We start from the raw sequence: 26,234 nt of genomic DNA on the forward strand, positions 1-26,234 counted from the left end.
TTTGTAGTGTAGTCTGAAGTCAGGGAGCCTGATTCCTCCAGCTCTGTTTTTCTTTGTCAAGATTGCTTTGGCTATTCGGGGTCTTTTGTGTTTCCATACAAATTGTGAAATTTTTTGTTCTAGTTCTGTGAAAAATGCCATTGGTAGTTTGATAGGGATTGCATTGTATCTGTAGATTGCTTTGGGTAGTAAAGTCATTTTCACAATGTTGATTCTTCCAATCCAAGAACATGGTATATCTCTCCATCTGTTTGTATCACCTTTAATTTCTTTCATCAGTTTCTTATAGTTTTCTGCATATAGGTCTTTTGTCCCATTTAATAGGTGAAGAAAATGATGTTTCAAGAAGTTGTGAACCTTGCCCAAGGTCACAAGAGATCAGAGTTCAGATTCCAGAGTGAAGCCAGGTAGTATCACTCCTCAGCAGTGTTTGGTTTGTAACCATTAATGATTTCCTGACTCTTCTGCCCTCTTCTGTCTTCAGCAATTTGTGTCACCTCTCTAAGCTTCAGCTTGCTCATCTATTAAATTTTAAATTAATGCCTTCCCTAAAAAAGATGTTTCTGCAGAGTAAAGGAGATAATGCATTTAAACTGCCTTAGAAAAAATGTAAAATCTTCCAACCTCCCATCACTGCCACCATAGTTGCCAAAAGTGTCCACCAATAGAGAAATATGAACCAATGAATTGATTCTAAATATATAAAAATAGAAGTATAAATAATCCATATTCCTCTTGGGGCTGTTAGAAGGAAAGTCAGAATGTTCTCCCTGGCTTACAAAACACTGGTTCTTTCTTTCTTGGCCCATCCCTACTCCCAAAGCCAGAACTTATGCCAGATAGCTTTGAATGTGAGCATCTGTTTGCTCTCCATCAGTCCCCACAAAGCAGTATATGAGCTTGCTGTTGTCATAGTTAATCCTCGAACATGAAGAAAATTCCAAGCAGATTTCATTGGAGTTCCTTTTTTATGCATGGAAGCATTTGCCCTTCTGTCACATCTCTACCATCTGGCAATAAATGCTCTCATGAATCTGTGCACATTGTTCTAACAAATATGCCCCCATCTTTGCACACAAGGAATAATCAGGCCAATTCTGGTTCCAAACAGGAGGACTAATGAACATGAGATGTAGGGAATATCAAGCTTGCAATGACCCATCAAGGAAGACTGTGAGCTCTGGCCCTGCAATGATCCTGCAGAACAATGATTAACACAGACAAATAAATTGTCATCCACATACAGTGACTGCCCAGGATGACAGTGAGCAGATTTTTTCCTTATTCATTGAGAAGTGGTCATGTGGTTTCTCACTGCTTCTTGACCAGCCAAAGGCCAGGGTCCGCAGGTCTTTTCCTTCTAGTTTATCTCCAAATTCTCTATACCTTGCCAATCCTCTCTATTTGACAGCTCTGGCTATGACCTTGGAGAGCTATTGCCAGCTGGTGACCAGAGGACTTTTTGTTTTGTTTTGTTTTGTTTTACTACAGTTCTCTGCCAACATCAAGCACATCTTAGATTCTATATACAAAGCCAATTTAAAAGTTTATAACCAATTCAAATTTTTAAAACCCAGGACCACCCATCTCATTGACTAGCATTACTATATATGCATTTATATACATTCATTCAGGACCAGGTACAGAATATTATTCAATAAAGTTTGAAGCAATGAATATGTCAGACCTAAGTTCATTCACTAGCTAATGGTCACTAAAAGTTAACATTAAAGAAATGTGTTTTTAAACACTCTAATTAGTATAAATCTGATAGAGTAATAATTTCTGGATTCATTAAAATTTAATTGAAATGTCAATTAAGATTGAATTATACTAGTGTTGGTGGTTTAGAAACTAAACAATAAAGCTAGAATATGCCAATTTCCTGGTGATTAATTCATATTAGACACAGATAGTCACTATACTGCCTTGGATATATATTTTTGACTCAGAAATAAAAATGAACACATTGATCATCATTTAACAATTTGCAGGACTCAGATTTGATTTTCTGCCTTAACTCAAGAATTAAATCAAAATTCATAGATAATATGTTTTAATCACTTCTAACTATTCTTAGTTATTATTAGTTAACTATTTTAACTATTGAAGATTTTTGATGTTTTATAAGGATTCTTAATCTATATAAAATATAAGATATAGAATATGTCGGTGGTTGTAACTATTCAGGAATTCAATATACAAGCCATTTTAATACCTTAGGGAAATGGGGAATAATTATTTCTAAATGGACTTTCATTTATCTAATCTTCTTTGAGCATTTCTATGTGCCAGATACTGCTCTGTACTGATTCCATAATAGAAGAAAAATTTCCTGTCTTCAGGAAGTTTACATTCTATTGAGTAGAATAAGGAAAGACAATCATTACCAGCAAAATTTACCTAGGTTTTCACTCATAATGGTTATTTCCTTCTCTTCATATTATTCATATTCTTTGTTCATGTTTTGCAAATTGAAATGGCATTACAAATCAGAAATCGTAATGGCATACCAATGGATAAAAAGATTTTGGTTGAATTTTCTCTTGATTAGAACTGATTTCTAGTGTAAGAGGACATTGTGCTTCATTTTGGTGAATATGGTGACTAATGTTTAGTTTTGGATATCAACGTTAATAACAATGGCCAAACTTGATTGATATCTAGTTCAGGCACATGACATTAACAATCTAGTTTTGGCAGTATGGCATTTAATCATGTATAATTATTTTAAATAGATATGCATTAAGAGAAAAAAATTACTCTGCTATAAAACATGCTCACATGAGAATTAATAACAGATTTTGTGTGAATTCACTGCAGTCTGACATTTGTTCCGATTAACTAGAGAGTCAAGAGTAACTTGTTCCTTGAATAGCCTGGCTTATCTTAGCAATCTTGTGTTGAAAATATCACCTTCCAATTCAATGTTTATTTATGTTCAGTCACATAAATAGAGACAATTATAAGCCCCATATTCTAAAAACCCAAATCATTACCTTTCCAACCCTTTCCTGATGGCTTCAATGGAAGAAGATTTGTTAAAATGGCTAAATACTCACAAGAAAAAATAGAGTAATAAGTGACAGGAATCCTGCAGTATGAAAATATTCATAGTTCATTTACCCTGGTCTTCCCTTTTACACAATAGTATATTATAGACAGTTTTGTTAATGCATGAAAAGCTCCTATTTTTTTTTTTTTTTAAGGATTTTCTTATTTATTTATTTATTTATTTTTGGCTGTGTTGGGTCTTCGGTTCGTGCGAGGGCTTTCTCCAGTTGCGGCAAGCGGGGGCCACTCTTCATCGCGGTGCGGGGACCGCTCTTCATCGCGGTGCGCGGGCCTTTCTCTATCGCGGCCCCTCCCGTCGCGGGGCACAGGCTCCAGACGCGCAGGCTCAGCAATTGTGGCTCACGGGCCCAGCTGCTCCGTGGCATGTGGGATCTTCCCAGACCAGGGCTCGAACCCGTGTCCCCTGCATTAGCAGGCAGATTCTCAACCACTGCGCCACCAGGGAAGCCCGAAAAGCTCCTATTTTTATGTCATCCACTTTATCTCTCAAGGTCTAAAACAATAGGTACAACTATCAATTAAAAAATCAAGGCGATAATGTTTGATTCAAATATTTCTCCAACCACACATTTTATAAAAATTTCTTGGCAGAAAGCAGGGAGCACCAACCTAAAACAGCACAATTTAAAACTGGACGTTTTTTTAAAACTCTCTCTATATACATATCCATTATACCCTTGACCCTTGCGCCACTGCTTACGGCTAAAAGAAACAATTTCAGAACATGTGAGAGTAGCAAAGGGAAGATATAAACATCTCATTTTTCAGGAGAAAGACTGAAGGAAAAAATGCTAGTACCCAGAATGTTTATCATCATTTGGTGCAGTTAACATTTAGTGTCTCAAATTGTCAGTAATTTTTCACAAGAAGCAACAGCTGAGAAATGCCAAAATCCATTTGATTTGAACCTTTAAGTTTCACCCCAAGATCAGCTTTGTAGAGGAGCTGACAGGATCATTTCATAAAAGTTAGCTGTATTTAATTCAATTCGGCTTCAAATGTAAATATTTTACTGGATTCTAAAATTACAATTTTTCATAAGATCTATAGGAGTATGCCTAATAAATTACACCACTAAAATAACTTAATAATCAGTAGAAAAATAATAAAAGCTTTGAAACAAGTGTGTAAATCTTTTCTTTTAGCATATAAGAATCTGAAAGGAAACTAAGAGGATCACGGGAAAATACGAGTGAGGACTGTGAAAAGCATAGCTTCCCTCCCTAAATGGGATTTGCCAATGACTTTGGGTTATAAGTGTAAGACTCATTAAAAACAGCAAGGAAAGGATAAGAAGATCAATGGCTTACTCAGAATTTTTCATTAATAACTTACCCTCTCCATTTCCTTAGGAGCCTGAAAACAATAAGATAAGTAGACTGCCTTCAAATGGATAGGCCCATACGGTAGCAATCAGTTTGGAGTTTGAGACTCTAGATAAAGTCATTCTTCACTGCACCATGAGGCAGTGTCTTACATACTGGAAGACAGCACACATGTGAATCATCATTGCCAGCAAAATCTCAAGGAAATATACAGCTAATACGCCCCTCTCAAATTAAAACAACTTATTTTATAAGCACCTAATGACTCTGTGTGTTTAACTGAAGATACAATCAATGCTAGAGTGAATATTTTATTTTGATGAAAATAAAAAATTCCATTTTTCTGAGGCTTAGTTCTTGATAAAACACCAGTAACACCACTTTTCCTGTGTCAGTGATTCTGATTATTCCCTTTTCTCTATGCTTATAAGAGGGATAATGACTAACACAAACCCCAGTGTCTTTATTTTATTCATGGAAACATCATTATAATATATGTAGGCTTGAGGCATGTAACTACAAATAATTGAGTTTTAAGTGGAAGTGGGCTACCTGGACAAATTCCTTCCTTTCTACAAATGTGAATTCCAATCTCCATGAGAGGCCATGAAAATGTATTTTCTACTACTGACATTCTGGGGAAACAATTTATCCTGTAGGGAGATTTAAGAATTTCTACACTATAAAAAGGGTAAGGCTAAAAAAAAAAAAAAAAATTCGTTCCATATAGCTGTATCGCAAAGTGTGAGAGCAGGCACCTCTTGATTTACAGCTACAATAGACACCAAGCAGTATATGATAAAAGGTATTGGCTTCCAAATATACGTAGGACATATTCTTTATGTCTGGATATATTTCTTTCAATTGTAGTCAGCAAAATATGACTTACACTTTAACTGGCTTAAGAGAAAGACGTATCCTCTCTCAATGACAAATGGATAAAACAGAACTACCAGATCTTCCTTCAGATGCAAATATTTTAGCAGATTTACCTGGAGTCAAGGTTTTTTCCCAAAACTTTATAAGGATAAAGGAGACAATGTAGTGAGAGCTTTCATAGATTCCAAAGCTTTATTCAAAATAAAATATTGGATATTGTCATCAAGCAGATCCTGTTCCAAAAAGTTATTCTATAGATTTTGAAAATGAGATAGGTACTAGATTACATAGGATTTTTGCTGCAAATAATAGGCATCCATCCTGAAGGAGCTTAAGCAGAGAATATATTAATCATAAGGATGCTGGTTGCCGCAGAGAACCCAAGTTGAGGAGTGCGATAAGGCCTCTGCAGCAAGCTAGAACTCTAAGCTAGGACTTAGAACACCACCACGGCTGTTCCTCCTTTTCTGTGGACTCCTGTTTATATATCTGCTCTGCTCCTCTTCCCCTTTCCTCCTTACAAAACCATTTATCTCTTCCCCAAGACCCTCCCCTGGCACCCAATCTTGGATCAATCCCAACTCCAGACTTAAAGGGGGCCAATAAATCCCTCTTTCAGAATTTGGGAGCTAGGATTGAAGCTGTAACATGTAAATTCTGGGAGATTTAAACTGCTGATGCCATTCTTGTTCACAAGACACTCTGACCCTCATCTCAGGTGAGCCCTCTGCCACATGTGAAGTGGCCAACTACTACCTCCATTTCGAAACTCACCACCCCTATTTAAAAATTCAATTTAACATAAATAAGATTTGTAAAAGTGGTGGATGTCGTGTCAACCTTGATGTACTTCCAGATATAGATTTTGAGAGGACCATAAGTAGTAAGCGTTTCCATAATCCCTAACTGTTGTAGGTATTTCCTCTTCCCAACCCAACAGGGAAACATAAAACCGCAGAAGTCACATGGCAAAATATCCTCAAAGAAATTTTAAGAAACATAATTGCAAAGTACATTCCCAAACTGTAGGTAGAAGACTCAGGACAACATACATGGAAGGACAAATAGGTGGTTGGAGAAAGAAACAAAAGTTTAATATGAAATGAAAACTTCTGGTAAGATTTCAATATGAAATTTTAATTAGTTTTGGAAATGAATGCTATTCCTAGTGTATAAATATGTACCTACTGAAATGAAAAATGTACTTAAATTTTTAATTAGGAGTCAACTTTGTCAGTTTGTACTGTTAGCTAGTTCATATCTATTTTTCATAAAAGCCCAGTAAATAAATATATGACAGAATCAAATTCCTTCAAATGAAAGAATGAGAGATAAAGTTTGAATTTAATTCTACAGGTTTCGGTACAGAAGTTTCCAAGTTTATTAATTAAAAGAATCACTGAGATAATCCACATAAATATATTCATGACTGTCATTAAGGAAATTCATGTTTGTGAGTACCAAATCTGCTTGCTAGTCAAAGTATAATTTTTATTTAATTAAAATTTAGAAAATTTAAAAATTATGCAATGAATATGCCTAATATCCATCAACTCGAAAAGATGAAGCATAGCATTGCCATTTTTGGAAGGTTCCTGCAGGAAGACACCAAGAATTAATTAAGGGCAGAATTTTTAAATCATTAAATCACTTTAAGCATTCATTTAAGTAATAAGATTTTGATAAATGTGACGTTATGCTAACCAAACTGAAATTTTATTCAGGAAGCAAAAAAAAAAAAAAAACAATTATTATCTACAAAGGCAGTTAGGACTATTCTGCAAAATACTGGATTTTTGAAGTCTCTTAAGCAGCCTCTAAAAAAAAATGGGTGTGATTAAAATTTTTGTTTTGCAAATATGAAAAACTCAGGAAGAATTTTTCGTGAATTAACTAATTATTAAAACTGAATGAAACAGAAATCATAGCATGTAGACAAAATCACTTACCTCTAGTTTCTTCGTGATAATATATACCAATGCCACTGTGATGTCATAGGCACAAATGACATAATGCTTTGGAAAGCATATGATTATTTTCTCCCATGTGAGTCAGTGTGTTGTACTCTGTACCTTGGCTGTTGCAGAGTCAATGCCATATGATCATAAAATCCCATTTCCTTTTCTTCCTGGGCCTACATTCTCCAGCTTGCCTGTGTGTTTGCATTCCAAAAATGGCAATTCTATGCTTGAGTTTTTCAAATTGATGGATTTTAGGAAAGCACATTGCATACATTTTAAATTTTCTAAGTTTTTAATTAAGTAAAAATTGAACTGTGAATAGCATGCAAATATGGTACCCATAAGCATGAATTTCCTAAATGGCAATAAATGAATAATTTACATGGATTATTTTAGTGATACTTTTAATTAATGAACTTAGAAATTTCTAAGCTATAATCTGTAGAAGTAAATTTGATTTTTAATTTATCTCTTCAATGGGCTGTGAGCAAAGTGATATGCTACTCCCAGGCCACACCTCTAAAACTTCCTGCATAACTTTCCATGGTCAGCCATATGCAGAGGACCCAGTGCAGGATTCCAAGGCCCTAAAAGGATGGTGGAGACACTATATCAAAGGAGTCCAGTCCCTACATGACTTTGTGAAGGAAAACACACTGCAGACCTGCACTGGACGATACAGTGAGTGAGAAATAAAATTGGGTTGTGTTAAGACACTAAGATTTGGAAGTTGTTTGCAACAGCAGTTAGCCTACACTGATTTCAGAGCCTGTCTTATTTCTAGTAAATGTGTCACAAACTGTAAAGAATAAGGAGCTGGATATTTTAAACAAAGAAACCCAAACCCATTGCTATTAATGGGAAGTCAGTACATATATAGGTTCAAGAGTATCATTGTCATATAATGACTTTTTTTTTGGTAATAATGTGATTTAAAGAACTACAACAGGATATTAATATTTATTATGCATATATGTGCCAGACACTGAGTCAAGCACTTAACATGTATGACCTCAATAAACCTTAACATCAACTCAATGAGATAAGCAATATCATCACTCCTCCAGCACAAATATTTAATAAGTGATCTTGGGAAAATCATTTCATCATCTGGGCCTCAGATTTCTAAGATTCCTTTGAGTAGTAACATTTTGTAATTCTAACCCAGAATTAGGATGTTGAAAACTGCTCAGATATCAACCTCTTTCTAAATCAAGTTTTCTCATATTTATGTGCTTTTTCCTGATATAGAGCATATTTCTTAAAATTCTAAATTTGGGAAGTTGGGATAAAAATAAAGCTGGGGGGACTTCCCTGGTGGCACAGTAGTTAGGAATCCGCCTGCCAATGCAGGGGACATGGGTTCGATCCCTGGTCCGGGAAGATCCCACATGCCGTGGAGCAGCTAAGGCCGTGCACCACAACTACTGAGCCTGCGCTCTAGAGCCCGCGTGCCACAACTACTGAGCCCGCATGCTGCAACTACTGAAGCCCACGCACCTAGAGCCCATGCTCCACAACGAGAGAAGCCACCACCAGGAGAAGCCCGCGCACCACAGCAAAGGGTAGCCCCCACTCACCACAACTAGAGAAAGCCTGCACACAGCAACGAAGACCCAAGGCAGCCAAAAAATTAAAAAATAAAATAAAGCTGGTATCCACACCACATAAATTTTTATAATAGAGTGTTGTTATGGGGTTTTTTCCTGCCCCTTGGAAGAAAACAAGTAGAAATATTGTTATGTTTAGGATCTTGAAACTGAGTATCTTAAGCTTACAATGAACAACAAACCGAAGATATTGTGAGACAAAGAAATGTGAGACCTAGTATGAGAAACAATTTCATTTGTAAGCTTGTGAACCACTTTGACTGAATCTTTCAGATAAAGGTACTGAAATAAGCTCATGTTCTAAGTATCAGTCTTGAGGAACGACCAGTCAGGCAAAGAGTGGACTCTGTCTGACAGGGCAGAAGTGGGGTTTCATGCCTTGGAATGTCTTGAGGGAGCATATTGTTTTTCAGAGGATTATTTGAGACCCTGCTCAACCTTAACATCTCCAATAAGAACCATTCAAAGATAAGGTCCCAAGAGAAACCAAGAAGGGTCTTCTATACACTGTAGCCACAAACATCTTGAGAAAAAATCCCTTCCTGGGAGACTTCCAACTTGGGGTCAGGATATAAGAGTAGGGCCATAGATGACTGCTGTTACACTCTTTCCCATTTTCTCTTTAACACCCAATAAATTTATTTTCCTTTCTTGGAGTACCTGGTGTTAATAACCTTTAAACTGAATGTAACATGAGAGTAGACAAGAGAAAATTCAAGTGGGCTGTTTATATTAGAGATAATCCAAAAGCAATTCTACAATATCTGGATATCACAATTGTTCACATGTATATTTTTTGTAAATCATTTAACCTAAAGTTTCACTATTATCTATGTTAGAATTCCCCTTGTGTGTGTGTGTTTTTTTTAATTCCAGGCTTGATTTAGGGTATATGTAACCAATCTAAACTGGAATCATACACTTCCTTATAACATGCTATTCATATTTTATAATTTAATATGGTCTCAAATTGTCTTACTATTGCTTTGGCTTGTTATAGTATTTAAAGATTCCTATTTTAAACAACTACAGTGATTTAAAACTACAGCTTAATCAAATTTATCTTGATATCACACTTCTCATTTATTATGGGCATTTATTTAAAAATAAGCTGCTCTTTCATCTTTATCATTCAGCACTAACTGTGTCTCTGATTGCACATGTATAGTTAGAGTGCTGAGACAGAAAGAAATCATGAAATAAAGAACAAGACAAGGATGCAAACCTACCTAATAACTTCTGTGGGCAAGAACACGATATAAAAAAAGATTCTCAAAGGAGTTCACTGCTTTATACAATCACTCTACGAAAACATTTCAAATACCATGACCAGCATGATCCTGTCTCAGCCTGGAACTGTCACACATCACATTTGCAATACACTTAAGGTCTCTTCCAATAATGTTATTATCAGGAATATGAGATAAAGAAACCAGCCAAAGCCACAACAAATCTGCCTTAGATCAGGTGAAGTGGCAGTAACTCCTTATGATATGGAAAACATGGGAACAGGCTTCAACTGTCTTAAGTGGATTAAACCCAAAGGGGAAAAAGGTATTTATCTTGCCTACCTTGCTTGTCTAAGCTACTCAAGCTATCACTGTCAGCAGTTCTCAAGCACCTTCTCCAGCCTCATACAGTCAGCAGCTGTTTAGTGCCTATGTATGCTAGTACCACCCTCTTGCTTGGAAACATTTTTCAGAAAATAGCAGTTTTCTTTGCCAACTGCTAAATGCTTATTACTCAGATTTTCACTACACTCAGCTACAAGGCACAAATGAGGAATGGCTCATCTGCCCTAACTATTATTTTAAGGAACAATTCTCACACTCCTGCCACAAACTTATTTACCAGCTAATAGTTAGTCTTTAGGTTTTTATCTTTACACATTAGTTTTTATATCTGTGTCACCTCTGACAAGGTATATAGTCACTCAGAATCTTCCCTCACACCTACCCCACCAGAATGTGTTCCATACCTCTATGTAAAACTAATAAACTAATAAACATTAAACAATAAGGAGGAAAATTAAAGGTCTGAATACGTGAAGAGAGTTACCATGTTCATGGATTGGAAGACTCAGCATTTTCAGAGATCCATAATAATTAAAACTTTCTCTTCTTCCAAATATACCATCAGGAAAGGGAAAGGCAAGCTATAGACTGGGAGGAAATCCTTGACATATATATTTAACAAAGGCTTATCTACAGTATATATCAAGAGTTCAACAGTGAGAAAACAAACAACTTAATAAAAATAGGGCAAAGGACTTTAACATACATGCCGCAAACACAGATAGAAAAGTTTCAAGTAAGCACATGAAAAGATGCTAAACATAATTAGTTTCAGGAAAATTTAAGGTGAAAGCACAACAGATATGGCTTTCTATACTTTAGAATGGCTGGAATTAAAGTGAGGATACTGACAAGTGTTAGAGATATAGAGTAACTGAAGCTCTCATAAATTGTGGATGGAGTGAAAATGTGCAACAGTGTAACAGTTTCTCAACTATAAATTTCAGATACACTCCTTGGTATCTAACAGTTGCACTTCTGGATACAGGCATACCTCATTTCATTGTGCTTCACTTTACTGTGCTTCACAGATACTGTGGGGGTTTTGTTTTTGTTTTTTTTTTTAATAAACTGAAGGTTTGTGACAACCATGCTTTGAGCGAGTCTATCGGCATCATTTTTCCAACAGCATTTGATCACTTCATGAGACACAAGACATTTTGATAATTCTCACAATATCTCACACTTTTTCATTTTTATTATATTTTTATGGTGATCTGTGATCAGTGCTCTTTGATGTTACTATTGTAACTGCTTTGGGGCACCACAAACTATGCTCACATAAAACAGCAAACTTAATCGATAAATGTTGTGTGTGTTCTGACTGTTCCACTAACTGGCCCTTCCCCCATCTCTCTACCTCTCCTCAGGCCTGCCTATTCCCTGAGGCATAACAACATTAAAATTAAGCCAATTAATAACCATACAATGACCTCTAAATGTTCAAGTTAAGAGTCACACGTCTCTCACTTTAAATCAAAAGCTAGAAATGATTAAGCTTAGGGAGGAAAGCATAGCAAAAGCTGAGATAGGCCAAAAGCTAGGCCCTCGCACCAAACAGCTAGCCAAGTTGTGAATGCAAAGTTAAAGTTCTTGAAAGAAATTAAAAGTGATACTCCAGTGAACATATGAATGATAAGAAAGCAAAACAGCCTTCTGCTGATACAGAGAAAGTTTTAGTGGTCTGGATAGAAGATCAAACCAGCCACAATGTTCTCTTAAGCCAAAGCCTAATTCAGAGCAAGGCCCTAACTCCCCTCAATTCTATGAAGGCTGAGAAAGGTGAGGAAGCTACAGAAGAAAAGTTTGAGGCTAGCAGAAGTTGGTTTATGAGGTTTAAAGAAGAAAGCCATCTCCACAACATCAAACTGCAAAATGAAGCAGCAAGTGCTCATATAGAAGCTGCAGCAAGGGGACTTCCCCAGTGGCGCAGTGGTTAAGAATCCGCCTGCCAAAGCAGGGGACACAGGTGGAGCCCTCATCCGGGAAGATGCCATGTGCCACAAACACTGATCCTGCACTCTAGAGCCCTCGACCCACAACTACTGAGCCCATGTGCCACAATGACTGAAGCCCACGTGCCTAGAGCCTGTGCTCCGCAACAAGCCACCGCAATGAGAAGCCCGTGCACCGCAATGAAGAGTAGCCCCCTCTCGCCTCAACTAGAGAAATCCCGTGCGCAGCAATGAAGACCCAATGCAGCCAAAAATAAATAAAACAATTTTTTAAAAAAGCTGCAGCAAGTTATCCAGAAGATCTAGCTAAGATAATTAATGAAGGTGACTATGCTAAACAACAGATTTTTAATGTAGACAAAACAGCTTTATACTGGAAGAAGATGTCATCTAGGACTTTCAAAACTAGAGACAAGAAGTCAACGCCTGGCTTCCAAGCTTCAAAGGTTAGTCTGACTCTCTTGTTATAGGGGCTACAGTAGCTGGAAACTTGAAGTTGAAGCCAATGCTCATTTACTGTTCTGAAAATCCTAGGGCCCTTAAGAATTAGGCTAAATCTACTCTGCCTGTGCTCTATGAATGGAACAACAAAGCCTGGATGACAGCACATCTGTTAATAACACAGTTTACTGAATATTTTAAGTCCACTGCTGAGACTTACTGCTTAGAGAAGAAGATTCCTTTAAAAATGTTACTGTTCACTGATAATACACCTGGTCACCCAAGAGCTCTGATGGAGATGTACAATGAGATTAATGTTGTTTTCACACCTGCTAACACAACATCCTTTCTGCAGCTCATCAATCAAGGAGTCATTTCAACTTTCAAGTCATATTATTTAAGAAACACATTTCATAAGGCTATAGCTGCCAGAGACAGTAATTCTTATTATGGATCTAGGCAGAGGCAACTGAAAATGTTCTGGAGAGGATTCACCATCCTACATGCCATGAAAAACATTCAGATTCATGGGAAGAGGTCAAAATATCAACATCAACAGGAATTTGAAGGAAGTTGCCAACCCTCATGGATGACGTTGGGGGTTCAAGATTTCATTGAAGAAAGTAACTGCAGATGTGGTGGAAATTGCAGGAGAACTGTAAGTAGAAGTGGAGCCTGAAGATGTTACTGATTTGCTGCAATAAGATGTAAAATTTAAATGGATGAGGAATTGCTTCTTATGGATGAGTAAAGAAAGTGGTTTCTTGAGATGGAATCTACTCCTGGTAAAGATGCTGTGAAGATTGCTGAAACGATAAGGGTTTACAGTATTACATAATCGTAGTTGATAAAGCAGTGGCAGGGTTTGAGAAGACTGACTCCAGTTTTGAAAGAAGTTCTGTTGTGCATACAACACTATCAAACAGCATTGCATGCTACAGAGAAATTGTGGGTGAAAGGAAGAGTCAACTGATGTGGAAACCTTTACTGCTGTCTTATTTTAAGAAATTTCCACAGCCACCACCCTGATCAGTCAGCAAACATCAACATCAAGGCAAGACCTTTCACCTGCAAAACAATTATGACTTGCTGAAGGCTCAGATGATGGTTAGCATTTTTTAGCAATAAGGTATTTTTTAATTAAGGTAATTACATTGTTTTTTAAGACACAATGCCACTGCACAATTAATAGACTATATTGTAAACATAACTTCTGTAATGCACTGGGAAACCAAAAAATTCATGTGACTTGCTTTATTGTCATATTACTTTACTGTGGTGGTTGTCTGGAACTGAACCTGCAATATCTCCAATGTATGCCTATATTTACTCAAAATGAATTAAAATATATGTTCATACAAAGACTTCTACACAGATGTTCATAGCAGCCTTGCTTATCATACCCAATAATTGGAAAGAATGCAAATGTCTTCAACAGGAGTATGAATTAATATATTTTGGTAGATTCACACAATGTAATATCACTCCGTAATAAAAGGAATGAACTACTAATAAAAGCAACAACATGGATAATCTCACAGACACAAAGCCAAGTGAAAAAAGTTTTTTTTAAGTGCTATACAAGGATTCCATCTATATGAAAATATAGAACATGCAAAATTAACCTACAGTGCTAGAAATCAGATCAGGGATTTTCTGGGGTGAGTGGGAATGAAGGATACTGACTTCGAAAGGACACAGGGAACTTTGTGGGGAAATGGAATTGTCTTTACATTAAGTGGCTTGGTGGTAACACAGACATTGACCTGAACATCTAAATGTGTGAATTGTATCATATATAGACTATACCTCAATAAAAAAAAGTATGGTAAGGGTAGAACAAACAACACTCTCCTTGATGACTAAACCTGGGGTCAATCCCTAAGCTTCTACTTAATGCTATGGACAGCTGATTGATGGACTAAATCTGGAAACATCATTGTTCATCCTCCTTTATTAAGAATAACACATGTTTTTTCAATATACTAACATGTAGTTGAGATATTTAAATTAAGGAACTACAGGTAAAGTTATAATCAATTAAAAAGTAATTATCACAAGACCGTTTCAAAGTCCCACTGTACTGATACCAATTAATGTAACATATACTGTGATGAATGAAACCTGCCTAGCCATTTCTTTATAGCTGAAGAGCAAGCTTAGTCTCTAACTATAAGGGAAAAGTTGGTTCGGTTCCACATCATGAACATATCATGTAAAATGGATTAACGAGCACTTTTCATTGTTATATACTACAGACCAGAGGTGGCAAATTGGTGGTATGCCTACAGACATGTTTTATATGGGCCATACATTCTTGGCCTGCACTATCTTTAAATTTTAAGTTATTTAAGAAGTTACAAAATTTGGGAGAACTCCCAAATAAATCTACATTTCTTTCTTTGCTTAAATAATTTGTCCATTTGGCATACTGAGCTTCATTCTTATGTGATATTCTCCACACGGCTACAGTCCCTACACTGAAGCCAAGAATCAGGTGTGTTATTATTCTCATTTTAGTAGTAAACAGAACAGTGAAATAAGTATTTCTTATACCCAAATCTATGAAAAAGCAAAAAATGAAGTCAAGAATGTTTTTGAGAAATGGGAATGCACACATTTCTTTACAGTAGTTCTACCTGTCTAAAACGCAAACCAAGTATGTCTGTGTCAGGGGAACTAATCTGGCTGCTGTATTCATTCATGTTTGCTGTCTGGCTACTCTAACCCTGCTACAGAAAATACACTGGATGGGGTTGGCAATTATTTCTCTCATGGACCTTAGAAGAAAATAACAACTAGGAGCTAAAAAATTAAGAGATGTTTAGAAATGTGATTTAAAATTTTTTTTCAGAGAAAAGAAAACTCAATGTTAACTAAAAGGTTTGGGAATTTTGTTGAGATATGTCCTGAAGATTGTTTTTAAGTGAATATAACAAATATTGTATATGCTTCCAATATGTATATGTCATCTAAGTCTTTAATAAAAGTTTACACTTATCATGAAAAAAGAAGAAAAATAATGTTAGTAATATGGTAATGTCCATGGAGAAAAATTTATAAAAAATAAAAGCCACAGAAACTAGTAACTTTGGACCTTTATTTAAAATATTATATGTAACTTCATTTGATAATTCCCAATTATACTACACTTTGGAGAACAGAATTGCTATTTTGTCACCTCAAAACTTGATAATTGAGACTAAAAACCTGCCACTGTGTCATAAACAATATATTTGTAAAAATGTAAATAAAGTCTCCATGAGCCATTACTGTCAAGGGTCGATCTTTTTATGTGGGTGGGAGTAAATCACTTTGGAAGCCTTCTACAACCAGAAGAGAAATTTCACCCAAAATAAATTATGATAGTGGAAAAATCACTTAACAGGCCCTATTTGTATACTCTGTATGATATAATCTGTTGGACTTTATACGAAGTCAACAAAACTCAGTGATGTGAAGAAACAGATTTTTCATTTTCTAAACTGTCAAACTGTGAACTATGAGGATTAAAGAGTCTTTTTCTTCTTATCAAGGAAAACTAAAAATATGTTATAGGAAACTATGATTCACGTTTTTAGTTGTTTTTTTTTTTTTTTTTTAGGTCTGGCAAGATAATTTACATATATATATGAATGTCTATCTCTCTAAAAGACTATCAGTTCTGAAATGATAACATCTTACACTGTTGAAAACTCTTTAAAATGAACTGTAACAGCAGTAACTGTATTTCTCTGGGCCAACTGCATTGCAAATGGTGCATGAATCGATGCATAATGAGACACAAACAATTTATCATTTTGTGATCCACAAGAAATTCAACTGTATAATTAGATTATCTATCACCTGTCAAAAGAACAAAATAAATAGAGCTTGTTACCTGAGAGACAAAGAAAGAAATGGAATAAATATAGACCAAGGTGGCAAGGTTCTGGAATGAGTTAGGGGAAAAATGTTTCTTTGGAAAGGACTGGTAACCACAACAGTAAAAGGGTAAATCAGGTTTTATGTTTGCACCTCTAGAGCTGAGATTTACAACTTTCATATACAATTTGATTATAGTTATGAAAAAATAAATATATTTAATAATATAATGTATATATAATATACACATATATATCTACTATAGATAGTAGATAATATATACTATATTTCATACATATGCCATATATGTATAGTGGGTATCATGCACATAGACCAAAACTAGAAATATATAAATAAAATTTAGCAGTGCTTTATTCTGAGGAGAGAAATTCAGAAAGCTGGAGGATCTTTAACTCTTTACCATATAAATTTCTGGATTATTTCATTTATTATAGTAAAAAAGAATTCTTTTTATTTAAAAAAGATTTTTTAAAAACCTGTACTTCTAAAAGGATAGAGGAAAGATATACATCAAAATGGAAGAATATTTGAGTGGTAGAATTGTAGAGACTTTCTAAAAATCTTCCATCTATTTTTATTTTTTTCTTAGTAAGCATGTATTAATTTTAAAAAAGGAAAGTAATCAATATGTATGTTTTAAACGCACAGTCTGATGCTGTGTTTTGTTGTACAACAATGTTTGCTTGTTGGTCCTTCTCCTGTGTCTTATTTTTCCTAGGCATCTGAGACTGCTTCTAGCCATACCATTGGTGTGAGTGGACCCACTGACCCTCCTGTTCGTCTCAGGGTGGATCTAAATTCCTGCCTCTGATATTCTGATTGAAGACACATCTCACCCAGTTCTTTTGTATAATAATAAGCTCCACTGCTTACTGATTTTATGTCTTCAAGTATTTTTCTTCAAATTTTCCTACAAAACAAATTTGTTTAAAAGAGTGAAGAAAAATCTTCACATCCTTGGTCTAATAATCTTGCTTTGTTTGTGTGGTAGTTCCAGAGTGGTAGAACCTGTCACTCAGCAGTAAATGTCTCCTGCTGTCCTAAGCTCTCAGGTTTCACATCTCACTGTTTATGAAACAAGAGGGGTTTATTGCCTTCCACATCATCTCCAATCATGGGATTAACATTTACAGAATCGACCTGTTTGAAAATAAGAGTGTGGTTCTTTAGAACTGCAGGTGGGTATTTTTCTCAACAAGAGGGGATTCATAATATGAAAAGAGGATAAAAACCCTATGCTGAGACATTAACTTAGTTTTATTACTAGCCCCAGAGAAAATATTTGTTTAAATACAAAATATGAGATGTGATAAGAAAAGCTATTAGGACACATGAGTGAAAGTTTGGAAATATTTCCAAGGAATGTATATGTAAATCCATATCTCTAAAATTTTTCCAACTTAGGTTTAGTTAAATATTTTTCTATTTTATGTTAGGTCCTCTCTGTATTATGTCATTTACAGATCTCAAAGCATATAGGAGAGACTTTTTAATCAGTCTGACTTTACAGAGAATAAAATAGCTGCTGATTGAATTAGTGTGATATTGAATGTTTGTACTGACATGATACAGAGTTTCTTTGTCCTAAAGAATTTAAAATCAGATACTCTGGAAACGTCCAATTCATGTTTCCAAGAAAATGTGTCCCCTATTTATGTGCTTTCACTAATATGTTACAGATCAGCACTGTGATCAAAACTTTTCCTACTCTTAGTAAAAAAAGAAGTTTCTTCCCTCAAAGTGTCCTCATATAAAGTAACATTATTTAGAAGTTTTCAAAGCAACAGAGACCTGTCAGAAAAAATAATGATATAAAAGGAAAAGGTAATGTTTGGTGTTGGAGAAGAAAGCACTTTCATACATTGTCAAGGGGAGTTTACCTTTCTGAGGGGCAATGCTCATTAAGCCTTTAATATATGCAGTTTTAATCATTTTTGACTCATTTCCAGTTCTAGAAAATTTATCCTGAGGAAATAATGTAAAATATGCACAAGATCTAGCTAGTGGGAAGTTCAGTTTTAAAAATCCAACAGAATTTGAGTTTTAAATAATAAACACTGAATAAACAATGCTATAGGTATGCAATAACATGCCATCATTTTAAATAATACAAGATAATATGTAGTGATAGTTAAAGGTAGTCACAAAATATTAAACCAAAATATTACAGACTCTATATACAGTATGATTTTAGTTTTTCCAGTACATACACATAGAAAGTTTATGTACAAAAATATTAACAATCATTTGTGTCATCATCTTCACCATCATCATACTTTCAAATTTTTCCTGAATGAACATGTATTTATATCTCCAGCACTGGCCTCTCTCCTCTGAAATCCAGACCCTATATCCATATGTCTATCTTCCATCTTGACTTGGAAACCTATTATTCTTTTATTCATTCACTCTTTCATTCATTTATGCATTCACCTGTTCACTCATTCTTTCAACAAATATAAAGAAAGAGCCTGCATTATGTGTCAGGCACTGTTCAAGGTGTTGAGGATTGAGCAATGAATTAAGTGGACAAATAACTCTGCCCTGATGGAGTGTACCTTCTAGTGGGGATCTATCTCAAGCTTACCACAACAGAAACATGTCTTGATTCTCCCCCTAATTTGATACTCCCACAGTCTTCTCCATCTCAGCAAAACACAGATCTATTGAGTGGATCTATTTATTCTGACGTTTAGGATAAATTCTAATCCCCTTTCTTTGGCCTAAAAGATTCCAAATGATTCAGTCCCTGCCTGATACTTCAATATCATATCTCTCATACTACTCTCCCCTTTGCTCACTGCACTTTACACACACTTAACTCTTTCCTTTCAATCAAATAAAAAAACAACTTTGTAGATAATTGTTTACCTTGAACTAAACCAGGAGCCAGGTCCTGGAGCAACAAAGTCAAACTGGGAAGAGATTAAGAGAGGGAGTGGAAGAAGAAGGGAGTGGAAGTTTAGCAGTTGTTTCTGGCAAATATTCCACCATTCCAACTCTCTAAATATCCACAGACTCACATCCATTATCTACCATAAGAGCATTAGTGATAATTTCATAATGTGCTTTGTCCCTGCTCCTGCCACTCACTATAGAAAGCCCAAGACTCAACCTATCCCTTACCCCTGGACTCTAAATCCATAATGCTCTGTCCATTCCTCTTTCTAACCTTATTTCCACCCCTATCCAAAGTGGCTTTTGGAATGCAAGGTCAGGCAACAACCTCTTTTTTGAACATTCTTTCTTGTTACAGCAAGACTCTGATCGACTCCTAAAGACCCTGCAGCCCTTTCATAACATGGATAATTTTCTCTTCATTGCTATGTCCAGACCATTTCTTCCACTCATAAAAACCCCTAAGCTCTTAAGCTCAGGTCATCAGGCTATGCCATCACTACCCTACCCCTATTTGTCAGTCACCTTTAGCTCCCTGACTTGCTCCCTCTCACTCCCTGAAGATTTCCATTCTTGCTTCACAGTTACTTTCTCAAACGCTGCTCCTGACATAATTCTTTGTCATTTCTAAAACCATAGAAATGATATTTCCAAAACCCTGGCCCCTGAGTTGCTTGATCTCCTCTCCTCTAGTACTCTTATCCTCCCCATTATTTCACCCACGCATTCCTATAGTCATACGCTAGACCGCTGCATTCCAACCACCTTCGTGTCGCGCATGCAAAGAAGGTTATTGTATGGCACATCAGTAAGAGGAGAAGGAGGCTGCCCTTGGGCCTGGGGACTCGGGCCACTCCAGATTTAGCTGGCTCTGTGAGTCCCTAGATTCCTGGATTAATCACTGGAGCAAAACTGTGACCTACTTGTGTCGCTTTGGTTGGAAAGCTCTTTGCAGAACTTGTCATTAGCAATAACTTCACCCCCTCCATGATACTGATTTCAAACATCCCACTGTCTGACCATATTCTCCAACCATTCAAACCATCATTCTAGTACCCAATTCCAACAATTCATCAACCCCATCAGGACTAATTCTACAATAATCCTTCCACCTTTATCTACCCTTCACCCTTTCATGTTCTGACTTTACTCTTACCAACTTAAATTCATGGTTAATAGCTATAACCCCACCTTTATATATCGCCTCAGATACTCTATGTCTCTTTTGACTCTACCTTTGGTTAAATTCAGGTCAATCCCTCCTTCGTGCCAGACTGCTGAATATGTCTGAAGAAGGACATAGCTGACTCTTCTCACTGAAAATGACCACTGACCCCAAGCGGATTCTTAGTGCTGTCCAGCAATAAACATTTCCCTAGTCACTCATACTTCCACTCTCCTAGAGTATTATTTCATCTTCTCCTCCTCTCAGACTTCCAACATCTCTTCCCATATATCATCCTCAGCTGATGACTCTAGTTCCTGGTTCGCCGAGAACACTGAAACAATCAGAAGATAATCTCCATGCTTCCCACCACTATATCTCATCAGTCTGCTACTCTGACAACGGACACATAGGTTACAGTGGAGAAGTGCCTCACTCCTAAATAAAGTCACTGTCTTCACTTAAGTATTTGATCTAATCCCCTCCCATCTACTTATACATGTAGCTATGGCTATCAACCCCCATACAAATAAATAAGCTGTTATTTCTCCCATTTGAAGGGGAAAAAAAGCAGTTTCTTTAATTTTGGAAAATTCTAAACTCTCTCTTCAAATGTTGCTTCTCTTCCATTGCCTCACTTCTCATCTTCAGAATCTCCTAGTAAACATATGTTGGAGTAACTCAATTAACCCTCTTGTCTCAACTGCTTTTTCACACTTGTTAACTCTAGCTCTCTCCCTGTGCTATATTCAGGATGAATTACTCAGTTCTATCTTTCAGTTTACTAAGCTCTCTTTAATTGTGAATAGTCTAGAGCTTATCTCATCTCTTGGATTTTTAATGTCAGTTGCTATACTGTATATTTAAACATTCATGTTAACTATTTTATCTTCTTTATCCCCTATTGTTATTATAAATTGAATATAGAATACAATCAAGAGCTAAATAGAATGCTTCAAGCAAGGAATAGGATGTTCAAGGAGATAAACCAATTATGATTTAAGTGATTAATGACAACATCATGAGGGGTAGAAGACTAAAAGAGGAATGGTATATATTAATATTGACTTATTAGAAGGAAGTAATTGAGAGCTGATAAAGTACTCCAGATTAGAGAAATAGCATGAAGAAATTTGAGCCTAGCATATTTCAGTATCATGAATAAAACCCCCTCACTGAAATGTAAAGTACAAGTCAGATGGTAAAATAGGATAAGAAGGAATGATTTTCAAAACATTTAACTATCACAGCAAAAGCACCATGTATTCTAAAATATTTGCTCTAAGGATACATAAAAAGGCAAAAATTACAAAGAAATGGGGAAAATGTATATAATCAAATAAATAATTCAAGAAATTCAATATCAATGAGTCTCCTGATTTAAATGACCAACTATGTGCCCAGAATAATGAATTAGAATTCTATTTGCACCAAAGAACATCATTAATGAAACTTCAGAACTCTGGGAATAAAAGGGAAAATGTTAAAGTTTCAAGAGAAAAAAATTATTTGACACCAGAAATAAGAATAAGACCAGACTTCTTAGGAGCAAAGTTGGTAACGAGGAAAAAAAACAACAACAAAAAAGAATAAATGCCTTGAAAATCCTGAAATTATTCTATATCCAGCTGAACTATCTTTTAAATAAGAAAACAGAATAAAGGTATTTCAGAGAGGCAGTGGCTTAAATAATATATTTCCTGTGCACTCTTCTTGGGAAACTAAGAGGCCCATGAAACAAAATAAAGAAAAAATAATTCCCAGACTATGGCTTTATGTCAGCCCAGATTGGAGCAGGAGAATGAAGAACTCCAAGAGGGTTGTCTCCAGAAAAAGAAAATGTGGAATAGATAATATAGAAGTTTTGACTTTGTTAGAATTTTTCAGAAATAGTTAACAGATAATAGGATGTAGGATACAGTCATAGGCTCAAAAAATTAAGCAGAAGAAAATATTAGGCAATCATTAGGTTTAACTACATAACTTGCAATTTTTATAGGTAAAAAATGTTGGCAATTTCACATGTTCAACCTAATAACTCTCTGCTATGAGGGTAGAGAGATGGAATAGTAGACATGTCTAAAATTAATAAATCAAAAGAGTGGAATATACAGAAATATGGAGTTAAATACCAAAGGAAATAGCAAGAGACGTTTTAAAAGGTTATCATAGAGAAGCAGGGCCAAGAAGGGGAAGATACAAAGGACCTGATTTTTTTTTTTTTTTTAGAACTATTTAACTCTTAAAGCTATGTTCATATATTATTGATTTTAAAAATATCTTCCAAATAAAATAGTAACAGTGTGAGAAGTTTGAATATTTATAATACAAAAAGAGAGACCAAAATTACACTAAATCATTTTAAGTTGTACACATGCCTATCAAATTCAAGCTATTTAGCTTTAGTGTACAGGCCACTAATATAAGACATTAAATCACACTTTTCCTGTGGCCTCATATTTTCAATGGGGGTTTTTGAAGCTGCAAGTTAAGGGTGTTAGGTGCCCATATATTCTAAAGAGAGGTGACAAATCATCTAGATAGAACTTGCTGAGAGGTGACATAGAAACTTTAAGAAAATACAAATTTTAAAAGCATTTGGTAAAATATCAAAGCTTTTCAAATGTCATAATGCCCTTAAAATATAAATTCCTTTAAAACATGCATAAATATTCTTTCCACTAAAATTACATCATTAACATTTTATGGAAAACCCTTTTAAAGAAGTGATATTAGAAAATTTTTTCAGAATCTGTAACACCATTTTGACACATAATACACCAATTGCCTACAAAATAATTTCCAATGTAGCTCCATTCTAATTAGCACCAGCCAGAAGTCAAATGATTCTTTATAAAACTACTGAAAAGTAAATTACATTACTGTGAATCATACAACCATTGTACAGCACAGTGATAATGTCCCATATATCAGAAATGACAGCCCATTTTCCATTCACTATTATAAAAAGGTACAGGTGATATAAAGTCATCACATTTTCTGAGTTAATGCCACATTATACAGCCAGCTTGTCTCCTACTTTGTCAATTTTTCCCAAATGAAACAAATAAGGCTGCCACTGGCTCATGCAGATAAGAGCTTTCATGCTGGTCTATACATTTCATCACTGATGTATTAGGCAGTTCACCAAAAAAAAAAAGGATTTTGACTGTCACTGCTTATTAGGTTTTCCTCATTGTTTTCCACAGGAATTGTCTGTACTATCAGGCAATGACTGCACATAGCACTGCCTCAAAGAGCTGTTCCAAAATAATAGTCTTTGTATCATATGAAGATAGTAACAGAACCTACCTCATAAATTGATGGATTAAAGACCTAAATGTAAGGCCAGACACTATAAAACTCTTAGAGGAAAACATAGGCAGAACACTATGACATAAATCACAGCAAGATCCTTTTTGACCCACCTCCTAGAGAAATGGAAATAAAAACAAAAATAAACAAATGGGACCTAATGAAACTTAAAAGCTTTTGCACAGCAAAGGAAACCATAAACAAGACAAAAAGACAACCCTCCGAATGGGAGAAAATATTTGCCAATGAAGCAACTGACAAAGGATTAATCTCCAAACTATACAAGCAGCTCATGCAGCTTAATATCCAAAAAACAGTGGTGCTGGGAAAACTGAACACCTACATGTAAAAGAATGAAATTAGAGCACTCCCTAACACCATACACAAAAATAAACTCAAAATGGATTAAAGACCTAAATATAAGACCAGATACTATAAAACTCTTAGAGGAAAACATAGGCAGAACACTCTGACAAAAATCACAGCAAGATCCTTTTTTTTTTTTTTTTTTTTTAGCAAGATCCTTTTGACCCACCTCCTAGAGAAATGGAAATAAAAACAAAAATAAACAAATGGGACCTAATGAAACTTAAAAGCTTTTGCACAGAAAAGGAAACCATAAACAAGATGAAAAGACAACCCTCAGAATGGGAGAAAATATTTGCAAAAGAATTAACTGACAAAGTATTAATCTCCAAAATATACAAGCAGCTCATGCAGCTCAATATCAAAAAAACAAACAACACAATCCAAAAATGGGCAGAAGACCTAAATAAACATTTCTCCAAAGAAGATATACAGATTGTCAGCAAACACATGAAAGGATGCTCAACATCACTAATCATTAGAGAAATGCAAATCAAAACTACAATGAGGTATCACCTCGCACCAGTCAGAATGGCCATCATCAAAAAAATCTACAAACAATAAATGCTGGAGAGGGTGTGGAGAAAAGGGAACCCTCCTACACTGTTAGTGGGAATGTAAATTGATACAGCCACTATGGAGAACAGTATGGATGTTCCTTAAAAAACTAAAAATAGAATTACCATATGACCCAGCAATCCAACTACTAGCCATATACCCCAAGAAAATCATAATTCAAAAAGAGCCATGTACCCCAATGTTCATTGCAGCACTATTTACAATAGCCAGGACATGAAAGCAACCTAAGTGTCCATCGACAGATGAATGGATAAAGAAGATGTGGCACATATATACAATGGAATATTACTCAGCCATAAAAAGAAACAAAATTGAGTTATTTGTAGTGAGGTGGATGGACCTAGAGAATGTCATACAGATTCCATATATATGGAATCTAAAAAAAGTAAAAATGGTTCTGACAAACCTAGGGGCAGGACAGGAATAAAGATGCAGACGTAGAGAATGGACTTGAGGACATGAGGAGGGGGAAGGGTAAGCTGGGTCAAAGTGAGAGAGTGGCATGGACATATATACACTACCAAATGTAAAATAGATAGCTAGTGGGAAACAGTCGCACAGCACAGGGAGATCAGCTCGGTGCTTTGTGACCACCTAGAGGGGTGGGATAGGGAAGGTGGCAGTGAGACACAAGAGGGAGAGGATATGGGGATATGTGTATGCATATAGCTGATTCACTTTGTTATACAGCAGAAACTAACAACATTGTAAAGCAATTACACTCCAATAAAGATGTTAAAAATAAATAAACAAATTGAGAGCTTTATGTGAGGCAATGTGAAGCACTGAGCACAGTGTCTGGTACATAGCAAGTGTTCAATAAATAATGCAATTATTAGTAGCTCTTAAACTGGGGAATAGCATGAAAAATCAAGACTAATTAAAAGGTAGAGCAAGGAACAAAAAATCAAGACTATGGGGCTTGTCTTGCTGCTAAGATGTGTCTCTAGGCATTTAAACAGGTAAGAGGAATTGTATAACAGTGGAATTAAGAGTTAATAAGAGGCATAATACCTTCTGTAGAGCTCGGGGTCCTGAAAACAAAGAACACCATTATAGGAGAAGCATCCAGGAGATGTGATATAAGGGCCAAAATGGGAGCTTCATTTTGTGTTTTCAAGATTTCCAAGAAAACTTCACAGGTTATTATGTGAGAGGGCCCCTCCATAATTCCATGAAACACTGCATGTATAAACATCATCCATT

Source organism: Balaenoptera acutorostrata, chromosome 16, assembly GCF_949987535.1.
Source record: "Balaenoptera acutorostrata chromosome 16, mBalAcu1.1, whole genome shotgun sequence".
NCBI classification, from domain to species: Eukaryota; Metazoa; Chordata; class Mammalia; order Artiodactyla; family Balaenopteridae; genus Balaenoptera; species Balaenoptera acutorostrata.